This window comes from Symphodus melops, assembly GCF_947650265.1.
Source record: "Symphodus melops genome assembly, chromosome: 1".
NCBI classification, from domain to species: Eukaryota; Metazoa; Chordata; class Actinopteri; order Labriformes; family Labridae; genus Symphodus; species Symphodus melops.
In genome coordinates this window covers 55764770-55775674 of record NC_136691.1, presented here as the reverse complement: position 1 = coordinate 55775674, position 10905 = coordinate 55764770, and positions in this window count along the sequence as shown.

Here is a 10905-nt window from a genome sequence, read left to right as displayed (position 1 = left end):
GGAACAGAAAAGTTCCATTAGGTTGGCACTCACCGGTCTGGCAGCCTTATTCCTTCCTGACCCCGGTCTCTTTTAGTCTCCTACAGTCCTCCAAGGCCCTGCTTGACCCCCAAACACCGCACCTCAAAAAAAGATAATCCATGATCCTCACCCGGACACACACTACTCATTTACACCCACCAAAGGGGTAGGGTTTAAGGGTTAGGGGTTAGGGGTAAGGAGTTGGGGTTTGGGATCGGGTTCGGGTTAGGGGTTAGGGTTAGGGGTAAAGGGTTAGGGGTTAGGGTTAGGGGTTAGGGTTAGGGGTTAGGGGTTAGGGGATAGGGTTAGGGGTTAGGGTTTCGGGTTAGGGGTTAGGGTTAATGGTTATGGTTAGGGTTAGGGGTTAGGGGATAGGGTTAGGGGTTATGGTTAGGGGTTAGGGGATAGGGTTAGGGGTTCGGGTTAGGGGTTAGGGTTAGGGGTTATGGTTAGGGGTTAGGGGTTAGGGGTTAGGGGATAGGGTTAGGGGTTATGGTTAGGGGTTAGGGGTTAGGGGATAGGGTTAGGGGTTCGGGTTAGGGGTTTTTGGTTAGGGGTTAGGGGTTAGGGGTTAGGGTTAGGGGTTAGGGGATAGGGTTAGGGGTTATGGTTAGGGTTAGGGGTTAGGGGTTAGGGGTTAGGGGTTATGGTTAGGGGTTAGGGGTTAGGGGATAGGGGATAGGGTTAGGGGTTAGGGTTCGGGTTTGGGATAGGGTTAGGGATAGGGGACCCGATCCAGTGCGCTGGCCATCACACAGCTCTCCAGAGAGACCATGTCCTACCTCTCATTGAGGCCGTGGGGATGTACCGTGCCCAGCCCCATGATCCAGAGGCGTTCAGACCTCCGCCTCTGGGCCACGCTCCATCTGGGGTTGGCCTCGAGAACAGAGACTCGGACAGAGTCAGAGACAGAGCCTGTGACCTCTGGGTGCAGAGGTCAACAGAGGCAGGAGTTTTGCCTTTACCAGGTAGGACTGGAGGTTTCTTATTTTTCCTGTAGGCTGCGATAATCCTCCTCTCCTGCAGCACATTTGTGCCTGCCATAAAGGAGGTAAAATGACTCTTAATTACTCCAACAAGTCTCACGGTTGACGGGGAAAATGTAGTGACAAAGGGGAGTATTGGAGAGGTCTGTGTTGGCCTTTTCTCCAGAAAAGTCTTGAGACTCTTCCTTAAAAAGGAGCGAGAGTACCCTCTAGTGGCCAGAGCTGAGAACAGCGTTTTCGTGGCCTGTTGAAAATCCCCTTTGTCACTACAAATCCTGTGAAATCTCAGGAGCTGAGACTTCACCAGCCCAGCAAAGGTGTGTTTGGGATGGTGGCTGGTTTTAAAGAGCAGAGCGTGAGTGTCTGTCTCCTTAAAAAAACACCCTCACATCCAGTCTGTTCGTTTCACTGAACCCCGTTCCTTTGTAGGTGGTGGTGTCCAGGAAGTCGACCGAGGTGTAGCTGGTGGTGGATTTCAGCGTGATTGACTTGTTGTGAGTGTTCAGAGTGTGTAAAAAGATTTTGAAGACACCAGATATCATCGTCATATAGATTTCAGATATCAGATATCACCAGATATCCGATATCATCATCACCAGACACCCCAGATATCATCAAGATACCTGAGGTAATGGAGGGTTAGGGGTTAGGATTAGGGTAAGGGTTAGATTAGAAAAAAAAGATTTTTGAAAAAAAACAATTTTTATAGATAGATAGAGGTTTCCCACAGTCGTGGGTTAACTTCTCCATCAATAGGTTCTTTTTGCTAAAAGTTTTGTTTTGCACTGGCTCAAGGGACCAGAGAATATCTCATGCTAAAAGATAAACTAAGAGGATGGAAGAAGGAAGAAGAGGGTAGAAGGGAGGTCGGGTTAAAGCAGGGGTTGGGGGAGGTAGACTGTAAAGGGTTAGGTTGGGGAGGCAGACGGTTAAGGTTAGGGTTTGGTAGGAGGGGTTAGGGTTAGGTAGGAGGGGGAGACAGACGATTAGGGTTAGGTGGGAGGGGGAGACTGACGGTTAAGTTTAGGGTGAGGTGGGAGGGGGAGACAAAAGGTAAAGGTTAGGTAGGAGGGGGAGACAGAAGGTTAGGGTCAGGATGAGGGGTACGGGTGGGTTTATAACATAAATGGGGGAGAAAAAGAAAGAAAAAAGAGAGAGAGAAAAAGGGGAGGAGGCAGGAGGGTGTTAGACAGAAAAAAAATATGAGAGGAGAGTAATTGCATCAATTAGGAGGGGGAGGGTAACAATATAGATGGGTGATTGTAGTTAATTAGAGACAAAATCAAACCTAAATGCAGTGATAAACAAAAGGAGGTTAAAAGGTTAAACAGACAGTGAGTGTTCCCCTCAGGACCAGAAATCCCCGTGTTGTGGAAAATAATCATTAATATTAAAGTGTTAAATAGATTAACACACCTCGTAAGAAGAAGGGCACCACCTGGCTCACCAGGAACGATTTCATTAATTATGGAAAATTAATAAAATTATTAGTTATGAAAAATTGATAAATGTATGTATTTATTATTTTTAATCAGTCTCAAATTCTAAGTTGGGAGTTACACAAAACGTTCAACCACCAATAATCAATACGAACACACTTCTGAATTTTATACGTGATTACTTTAATGAATAATAATGAACAAAGAAAACAGAATAACGGAACGATACCAAATGTGTCAGATATGCAGAACACCCAGAGATGACAAATACTATTTTAACTAATCCAGCATGGCACAGTGTTTAACGTCTGTCTAACCAGATTATTGATTAAATTCGAATAAAATTATTGAACGGCCAAAAAGAGATTAAAAAAAAGGGGAGTTGGAATTATATTAAACTGATGTGAGAGTGGGACTTAATCGTGAGCACGCATGACATGCATTTCTCTGTATTGACAACAAGCCGTAGAGCGTCTTACTTGTTGCAGGCCCAACGAACTCGCCGAGTTGGTACTGGAGTAAGGAAACGGGTATTGGAAGTTCCGTCTCCGATCACTGCAGTCCTGAATTACCGCAATAATTCTGGTCGTGTTCTGTTGTTAACGGGTCTTCAGAAATGTCCCAGCGCGTCCGCTCTGTCCCACGGAACTCAGGATATTGTCCAAAGTTTGACGATAAGCTATCGTCCACTTTTTGAAAAACAGGAAAATGTCCAAAAATCGATAAAAACAGTTCTATTAAATTGCTCTTTCCCGAGCATCGATAGAATGTTTCTTAGCTGGTGAATATTGAGGAAAACTGGAAGCGTTCAAATCCTTAAAAGAAAAATTATAACTCGAAAAATTTAAGTTAGAAAACAGAAGAAAAATGCTGTTTTCAAAGTTCCGTCCTGGCTACAAAGTTCCGACGGAGTATAAAACAAGGAAAAATACGTGAAGGATCCAACAGGTAAGAGAGCAGGGAGTACAAAAGAAGAAGAAAAGAGAAGCGCGATTGACGTGCGCGTTTCAGTTTAAAAAGCACCTAAGATGATACACGCCCCTCCGCTGACTCGAATCTAAAATCTGAATTAGCCGTTTTAACACTACACCATACTGGAGCGTTACTACTATTTTTGGATCAAAATAACAATGTATCGTTATAACCTTTAAAATGAATCCAAACACGGACTATCATTGAATTGTGACATATGTAGAGTTCGCCAATTTTCATTGATAGTTTTAAGTAAACCATAAAATAACATATACAGACATTAAGCTGGAAAGCCACAAAATATTAAACCATGAATGTAATTTTCGAACGTAAAAGTTAATGTCCCGTAAATTGAATAAAACATTGATTTAAAAGAACCGCTAGATGGCAGTAGCGGTCCATGAGAATCCTTGAGTTGCAGCAGGGAGATTGTACATTAACATGATTCTTTTGTAACTTTACAGTAGATTATCGGTTTTGAATACGGTTTGGACGAGGACGTTTATAGACATGTGTGTATAAAGATTTTCGACCTAAAAATGGAAAATACATGTTAGTTGATATACATTTGAATCATGAAAACATCTGGTCCCTTTCATTTTATGGAGTTCAACCAAAAGTCAGGAATTCCTGTGGGTTAGAGTGGGTCATGTAAATCAGGTGAAAGTGTTATCTTAGAGTCATTTAAATTTATAACCCAAGAGGAGGAACTGGTTTCAGCCAGGGGTTGTATATTGGAGTCTTTGATGATGTTGTCCTTTAAAATCCACAAGGTGAGCAGGTTCTTTAAGATGGAAAGTGGTGAGCGTCTGTGACAGATTGCCGTGTCGGAAAACAGGGGTAGAGAGTCGTAAATGTTGATTTGAGTCAGAACAGATGGTGTTTGTGAACAGACTCGAAGACTCCAGTTGAGGCCCTTTTGTGACTCTGGATAGATAAGGGATATTCGTAACACCCGCTATGCCAACCCTGGATTTGACGTTTTGATGTTTATTTGTAGAGACACACGCACAACAAGTCATCCATGTCGTAAACACAGTTTTTATTGTAAAACTGGTCTGTTAGGGTTAACTCACCTTACATTGAGGCACCTTGGAAACATTGTATCCAACTCCTGAATCCAGAGCCTCTCCCGTCTCCTCCTCTGTCCCTGGGTCCAGGTTGCCCTGGATTCCAGGACAACCATCCTCAGGTCCTCCACCGGGTGTCGTTGGAAATGGGCCACAAGATAAGTGGCGAGCAGGTTACGTCTGATGTTGTAAAGATGTTGGTATAGCCTGTCTTTTAGGGTTTGCCCCGTTTCACCGATGTATAAGGTGCCACATTTCAAACACTTAATGCAGCATACAGCATTACTGGAGGAGAGGGTGAGGTTTTCTCTGATGGGCCTTCTGGCGCCCCCATGTGGATTATGGATAAATTTCACTTGAGTGAAGTTACTGTGTTTATTTGAATTATTTTTCTGTGGGTCACTTCTCAGTTTAGTAGAGACTAGTTCACTCCTCAAATGTTTGTTTTTACAGAAAGCTGAGATGACTGTATACTCCCCAAGCAGAGGATGAGTGGACATTGTATTAATGAAGTTGTTTTTGAGCTGGCTCTGGAGATTTAAATATTGACTGGAGAAGGTTGACACAAGTGGGATGACTTTTTTTATTTGTGATAGTCACTCCCACCTCTGTGTTTTGTGGGTCTCCAATGGGGGAGGGAGGTAAAGACCTGAGCGTCTTGCTCTTAACTGACCTCAAGAATCGCTGCGAGTACCCCCTCTGGCGGAGACTCCTAAACAACAGGCCAATGGCCTCCTGAAAGTCCTCAGGCCTCGAGCTGATTCTGTGGAACCGAATGATTTGTGATTTTACAATCCCTTTGAATGTGTGTTTTGGGTGGTAACTTGTTTTATGGAGAAGTGCATGCGTGTCTGTTGGTTTAAAGTAAATCTTGGTTTGAAGTTTCTGTTCCGTGTCACTCATGTGCTTGAAAAGTTGACTGCAGAAGAACTGATTTCATATTTCACATTTATTGAATCCTGATGATTGTTGAGAAGTGCAATGAATTCTGAAAAGGTTTCTTTTCCATGGCCCCACACCCCAAAAATGTCATCCAGGAACCTAAGGTAGACCGCCGGTCTCAGGGGACTTTTATCCAAAACAGTCCGCTCCCACTCGCTCATGTAGAGATTTGCATACGAGGGGGCGTAGTTATGCCCCATCGCCGTGCCCTGTATTTGTAAGTATTGCTCCCCGTTGAATTGAAAGTCGTTGTATTTCAGACAGATTTCTAGCAGGGTCAGCAGTTCCTGGTCTGGTCTGGTTGGGTCTGGATATTTTTGAAAAATGTCTTTTATAGTGTTGAGGCCTAGAGTTGTATTGATGTTAGTATACAGACTATCTATATCTATGGTAAACAAAAGGCAGTCCAGAGGAAGTGTTATTTGATGGATGATATTTAAAAAATTATAAGTGTCCTTTAAATAGCTATCGTGCCGAGTGGATAAAGGGTTCAAATAGTAGTCAATGTATCCGCTGGCTGGATATGTGCCCATATCCGCTGGCTTAATCACTATATTTGAATTGTTGCGTAGTTGTCCGATAGCTGTTTTATCTATTGAGTGAGTGGGCTGTCCGGGGTGGGAGTACATTTATTCAGGATGTTTAAATCTCTCATGATCAGGTCCCTCACCCTGTCATCCAGCTCGCCCCACCCTGGCTCCCAGCTGGATGGCAGTGTGAAGGGGACCCTCTCTGAGTGTCTATCTTGGAAGTGGTCCAACAACTTGATGCGTCTGTGATACTGGTAAACGTCTGCATGTAATTCATCCCCTTATCAAATTTAGAGGGGCGGGGACAGAATGTCAATCCCTTCTCCAGCAGGCACGTCTGGTCCCTGGTGAGATTAAAGGTGGTGGATAAATTAAGTACCATGGAGTCCCTGTTGTCTAAAGCTGGTTGTCTCTGTTGAGGTTTGAAATTCAGAATAAATTTATCTCCAGTTGTGTACACCAGTTCTTCAGGATGGTCTGCGCCGTCTGGGGGGTCCAGTGAATATTATCTGATGTTGTAATGAACTCTTGGTCGGCAATCGGTTTGAGGTGCGTGAGGCGGATCTCAATCGTTTGATTTAGCAGTTTTAGGTTTTCCTGTTGGTCACCTGGGAGTTTTGCGGAGAAATTTAACACGGGGAAATACACGGTGGCGTTGGGAAAGACTATGCGTGCCCTGGTATGGATTGACCGCAGTTGTTTAAGTGTCGTCTGTTTGTAGTCCTGATCCCTGTTGTTGATACCGAGTGATAGAATTGCAATTTTTACCTGAGGGAAAGTTTTTGGCTGTAGCAGAAGTTGTTTGAAATGGTATAAAGACGCACCTGGATAAATGTCTATTTGGATATCATCATGTGGAAACGGTTGAATCCGATGGAGGTTTGAGTCACCTAGTATACAAATTGGTTTTTTTACAGTGTAGTTGCCAGTCAATTAGTTTTCTTCCTGATTTAACGGCGTGATACGTAGGTGTACACATAGTTATATCTACGGATGCTGTTGGTTGTGGCGCTGGTAATGCTACGCTGTCTGGCTGCGGGTCCGAAATTGAAGATGGCTTCCCTGTGGCCGGTTCGGTCTCATTGAAAATAGTGGGGTCAGAGTGGGCTGTTTGTACAGCCTGTGTTTGGGTCATGTGACCGTTGATGGAGTTGCTCATCATGTCACCCACTGAGGCCAGTCCCGGTGCTGGGAAACCATCATTGCAATCCCATATGAGTTATCGTTCTTGTTACTCCGTTCTGAGAGTTCTTGGATACCATCCTCATCTACGACGGAGACGTTGGACACTGCTGTCATACCTGTACGATGAAGAGGACTCGTTATATTTAAGTTCTGTTTAGGCCTGGCTCCTAAATCACTCAATTGGTGGTTGTTATTTAGAGGACTCTCCTCTCTGTTTTTAGGTTCTGGAGTGCTTTGACAGTTGTTTGCTGTTACAGTAATTATTTCAGACTGTTCTGCATTCTCGATGTTGTCCACTGGGGGTCGGTCTTCTATTATTTTTATGGTCGGGTACAGTGAGCGAGAAGTTGATTTTGGGTCATTAATAGGGTCATTAGAGTCGGTCAGGTCTCCCTCCCTCATTGGAGATCCACCTCTCTCGTCGGCCCCCTGGGGCTCAGGCAGAGGGGGAAAGCTTGTATCACTAGTTATATCAGGGACTGAGGGGGAGAGAACAGCTTCCTCCTGGGTGGCAGTATCTATCTGGGGGGACGCCAATCGTATGGTTTCTCCTGCCTGATTGCCGTTTAGGAGGGAGCGCGTAAACTCCAGTGTTGTCTGGGTTAGTCGGGTTTGATACCTCCTGCTGGCCCAGTTGGTCGCCACGCGGAAGGCTGTCTCATCGAAGGCAAGGTCACTATAGGAGAGGATGAGTCCCCCATAGTGTTGTTGCAGTATAGTCAGATTGTTTTTGAGCCATGTGTCCGTGTTTTTATTAAGTTCAATTTGTGTTTCATTAGTTGGAGAAGCTGGTTTAATAAAGGTTGTTAGTTTTTTTACATGCCTGTTCATTCCTGCAGGGGGAGTTTGGGAGGTTAGAGCCCTGTCCATTATTTCTTTACGATGAACTGCCTGTAAAGGTTTGAAATAAGCTTTTGCCAGCGTCCTACTCTGTTCTGGGAGAGGAGTAAAGTCCCTGTAGTTGTTGGTCTGCTCCTGGTTGGTTCTAATCGGTCCCGTTCTCCTGACTGCAGGGAGAACCTGTCCCTTCCTATAATTGTGTCTTGCCCTGTGTTCCATCTTTGGGTCAAGCTGGGCCGCCTGCACCTGTAGGGAGAGAATGTGTCACCAGTTACAGGCCTCACCTGGGTGGTTGATGTTGAAGTGTCCAGGTGGTAGTGGGTCTTCTGGGTGGCTGGTGTGTTAGCCTGTGAGTTGCTAACCAGATAGCTATCGTAGCTGCAGCCTGGCTGCCAGCCAGTTCGGTGTAGAAAAAAGTACCCAGGATAGCAGACAGAAGTCCTCTGGTCCGATGAGTTGACTCGTGGTTCACCGGAGCAGTTTCATCCAGCGTGGAGAGATGTGTGTAAGACAGTTATCAATAGGTCAATTAAAACAGTCTTTTTTTCTCTTCTCAGGATGGTGGCTCAGGAGGCCCGGAGGCCCGGCCCAGTGGGGCCTGAAAACTGGTGCTCTCTGTTAAAATTCAATTCTTTCTTTCAACAAAGGTTAAAACAACGTACTTAAAAAGTTTCTGCCCCGAAATCAGGCTGAAAAGTCAACTACATTTTAGAAAAGAGGTGCCAGGTAAGGCCCAGTGTGGCCCAAAACCCTGACGTTTCACAGCAGCATTATTTTAATATCCTAGTTTGTTGCTCTTATGTACTACTTGACCTTGAAACCTCGACCCTGCCTCACTGTGATTGGTCGGTCTGGGCTGAGTGTGAATCTCGTCAGGAGGACCAATAACTGCCTTTCATAAAGATATGGCTGCTGCCTTGAACTAGAACATCACCTATTGGTTATTAGGAGCGGTTAAAGAAATCCACAGTTTATTCAGCTTTTATACCTTTAAAGTTATTGAGTTATTACAGTGTTGAAGTCATTCCCCTCTATGGTCAGATCATAGGCTGTTAATACTGGAAAGGCCTCCTTCACAGCCGTTACCTGGAGGGGACTCTCCTTGGGTCTCTCACACCCTAGTGGGTCCTAACCACTTTAAAGCAGAGTGTCCCTCCCCAGTCTATGTTTTCCTCTCTGGTATTGGAACAATGGGGACAAAAAGCTTCTTACCTTAGTCTTCTGTCCCTTTGGTCCGTCGTGGTCCAACAAGAGGAAAATATAAGATCTAAAAGGAAAAGGGTTTTTGTTGGAAAGTCCTTACAATGGAAGGTTTCCTTTTATTTTATAATAACACAATTGATTAAACACAGAGATTACAAAATAATACAAATCCTACAAAAGAGTGCTATTCTCCCAGTGAGTGACTAGAGCTAAATAAAAGAGAATATAAGTCAGCTGATCACAGGTGCAGAACAAGTGTAGAGCAGAAGTCAAGTCCCAGAAAGGAAGACTGACCCAGAGAGAAGCTTGTGCTTCCCTCCTATATACTCTGGTTGACTCTCAACATCTACGTCATGACAAGTTCAATATACATTTTGTGTTACGTCAAAAATAATGTATCAAAAACAAGACATATATGGTTATATGTGTGTTTGTCATGCAGCTGCAGGACACTCCCTGATCTCTAACAGGGCACTTGAAGGCACCCCACTATGTGAGCAGTCCAGGACCCCCAATAAGATTTACAGCCTGCACTTACACAAGCGCCAACTATTCTAACACATAATAATATGACACTCCTTACAATGTTATAAGTACACATTATGCATGTAATACACATCAACTCTTTATGATAAGGTTTATAAAAGTTAAAATATGACTTGTGATGAGCTAAATTCAGCCTGAACTCAGCTTGAGGGGAAATTCTCCTGTGAGGGGGTCAAAGTGTCAGCCGAGCTTTCAGCTGTTGACGATGAGCAGTCTCCCTCGCTTCAGACCGCTGTGGTGAATCATCTGGGATCTTTCAACAAGCTGACAGCCAATCAGCACGTCCGCTCTGAGCGTGCCTGAGAGGAAGTCCCCACCACAGCACAAAGAAAATCACTCATGAGCTTCTCCTCTCCTCCGACGCTGGAAAACCTCAACATCCTCATCTCCATCCTTCTGTCCCGCCTTAAAGCACCTTTAACATCACCTGCTCTCTCCTGGCTCAAATCAGACAGACACCAGTTCATCAGCAGAAACACTGTCAATCCCCCACAAACTACAGAGCACAAAGTTAAAGTCATCAAACACAACTATGACATACAGAAAGAATATTTAACAGATAATCTGCTCATCACATGGTCTAAATATATACAGGATTAAAGATTACAAACACTAGATGGCAGTAGCTCTCAACCTTCAAAATATTCTGTGTCAATTCCTTCAGACAGCTCTGACTGAACTCAAGTACTGAAGGATTAACAATCAGGTGATTCAGTCACACTGGACTCTCGCCTCCTCCTCTCCTCTCCTCTCCTCTTCTCTCCTCTCCTCTCCTCGTCTCCTCTCCTCTCCTCTCCTCCTCTCCTCTCCTCTCGTCTCCTCTCGTCTCCTCCTCCTCCTCCTCTCCTCTCCTCTCCTCCTCTCCTCGCCTCCTCTCCTCGTCTCCTCGTCTCCTCTCGCCTCCTCTCCTCGTCTCCTCTCCTCTCGTCTCCTCTCCTCTCCTCTCGTCTTGTCTCGTCTCCTCTCGTCTCCTCTTGTCTCGTCTCCTCTCCTCGTCTCGTCTCCTCTCCTCGTCTCGTCTCCTCTCCTCGTCTCCTCTCCTCTCGTCTCCTCTCCTCTCGTCTCATCTCCTCTCCTCTCCTCTCCTCCTCTCCTCGTCTCATCTCCTCTCCTCCTCTCCTCTCCTCGTCTCCTCTCCTCGTCTCCTCTCCTCTCCTCTCCTCTCCTCCTC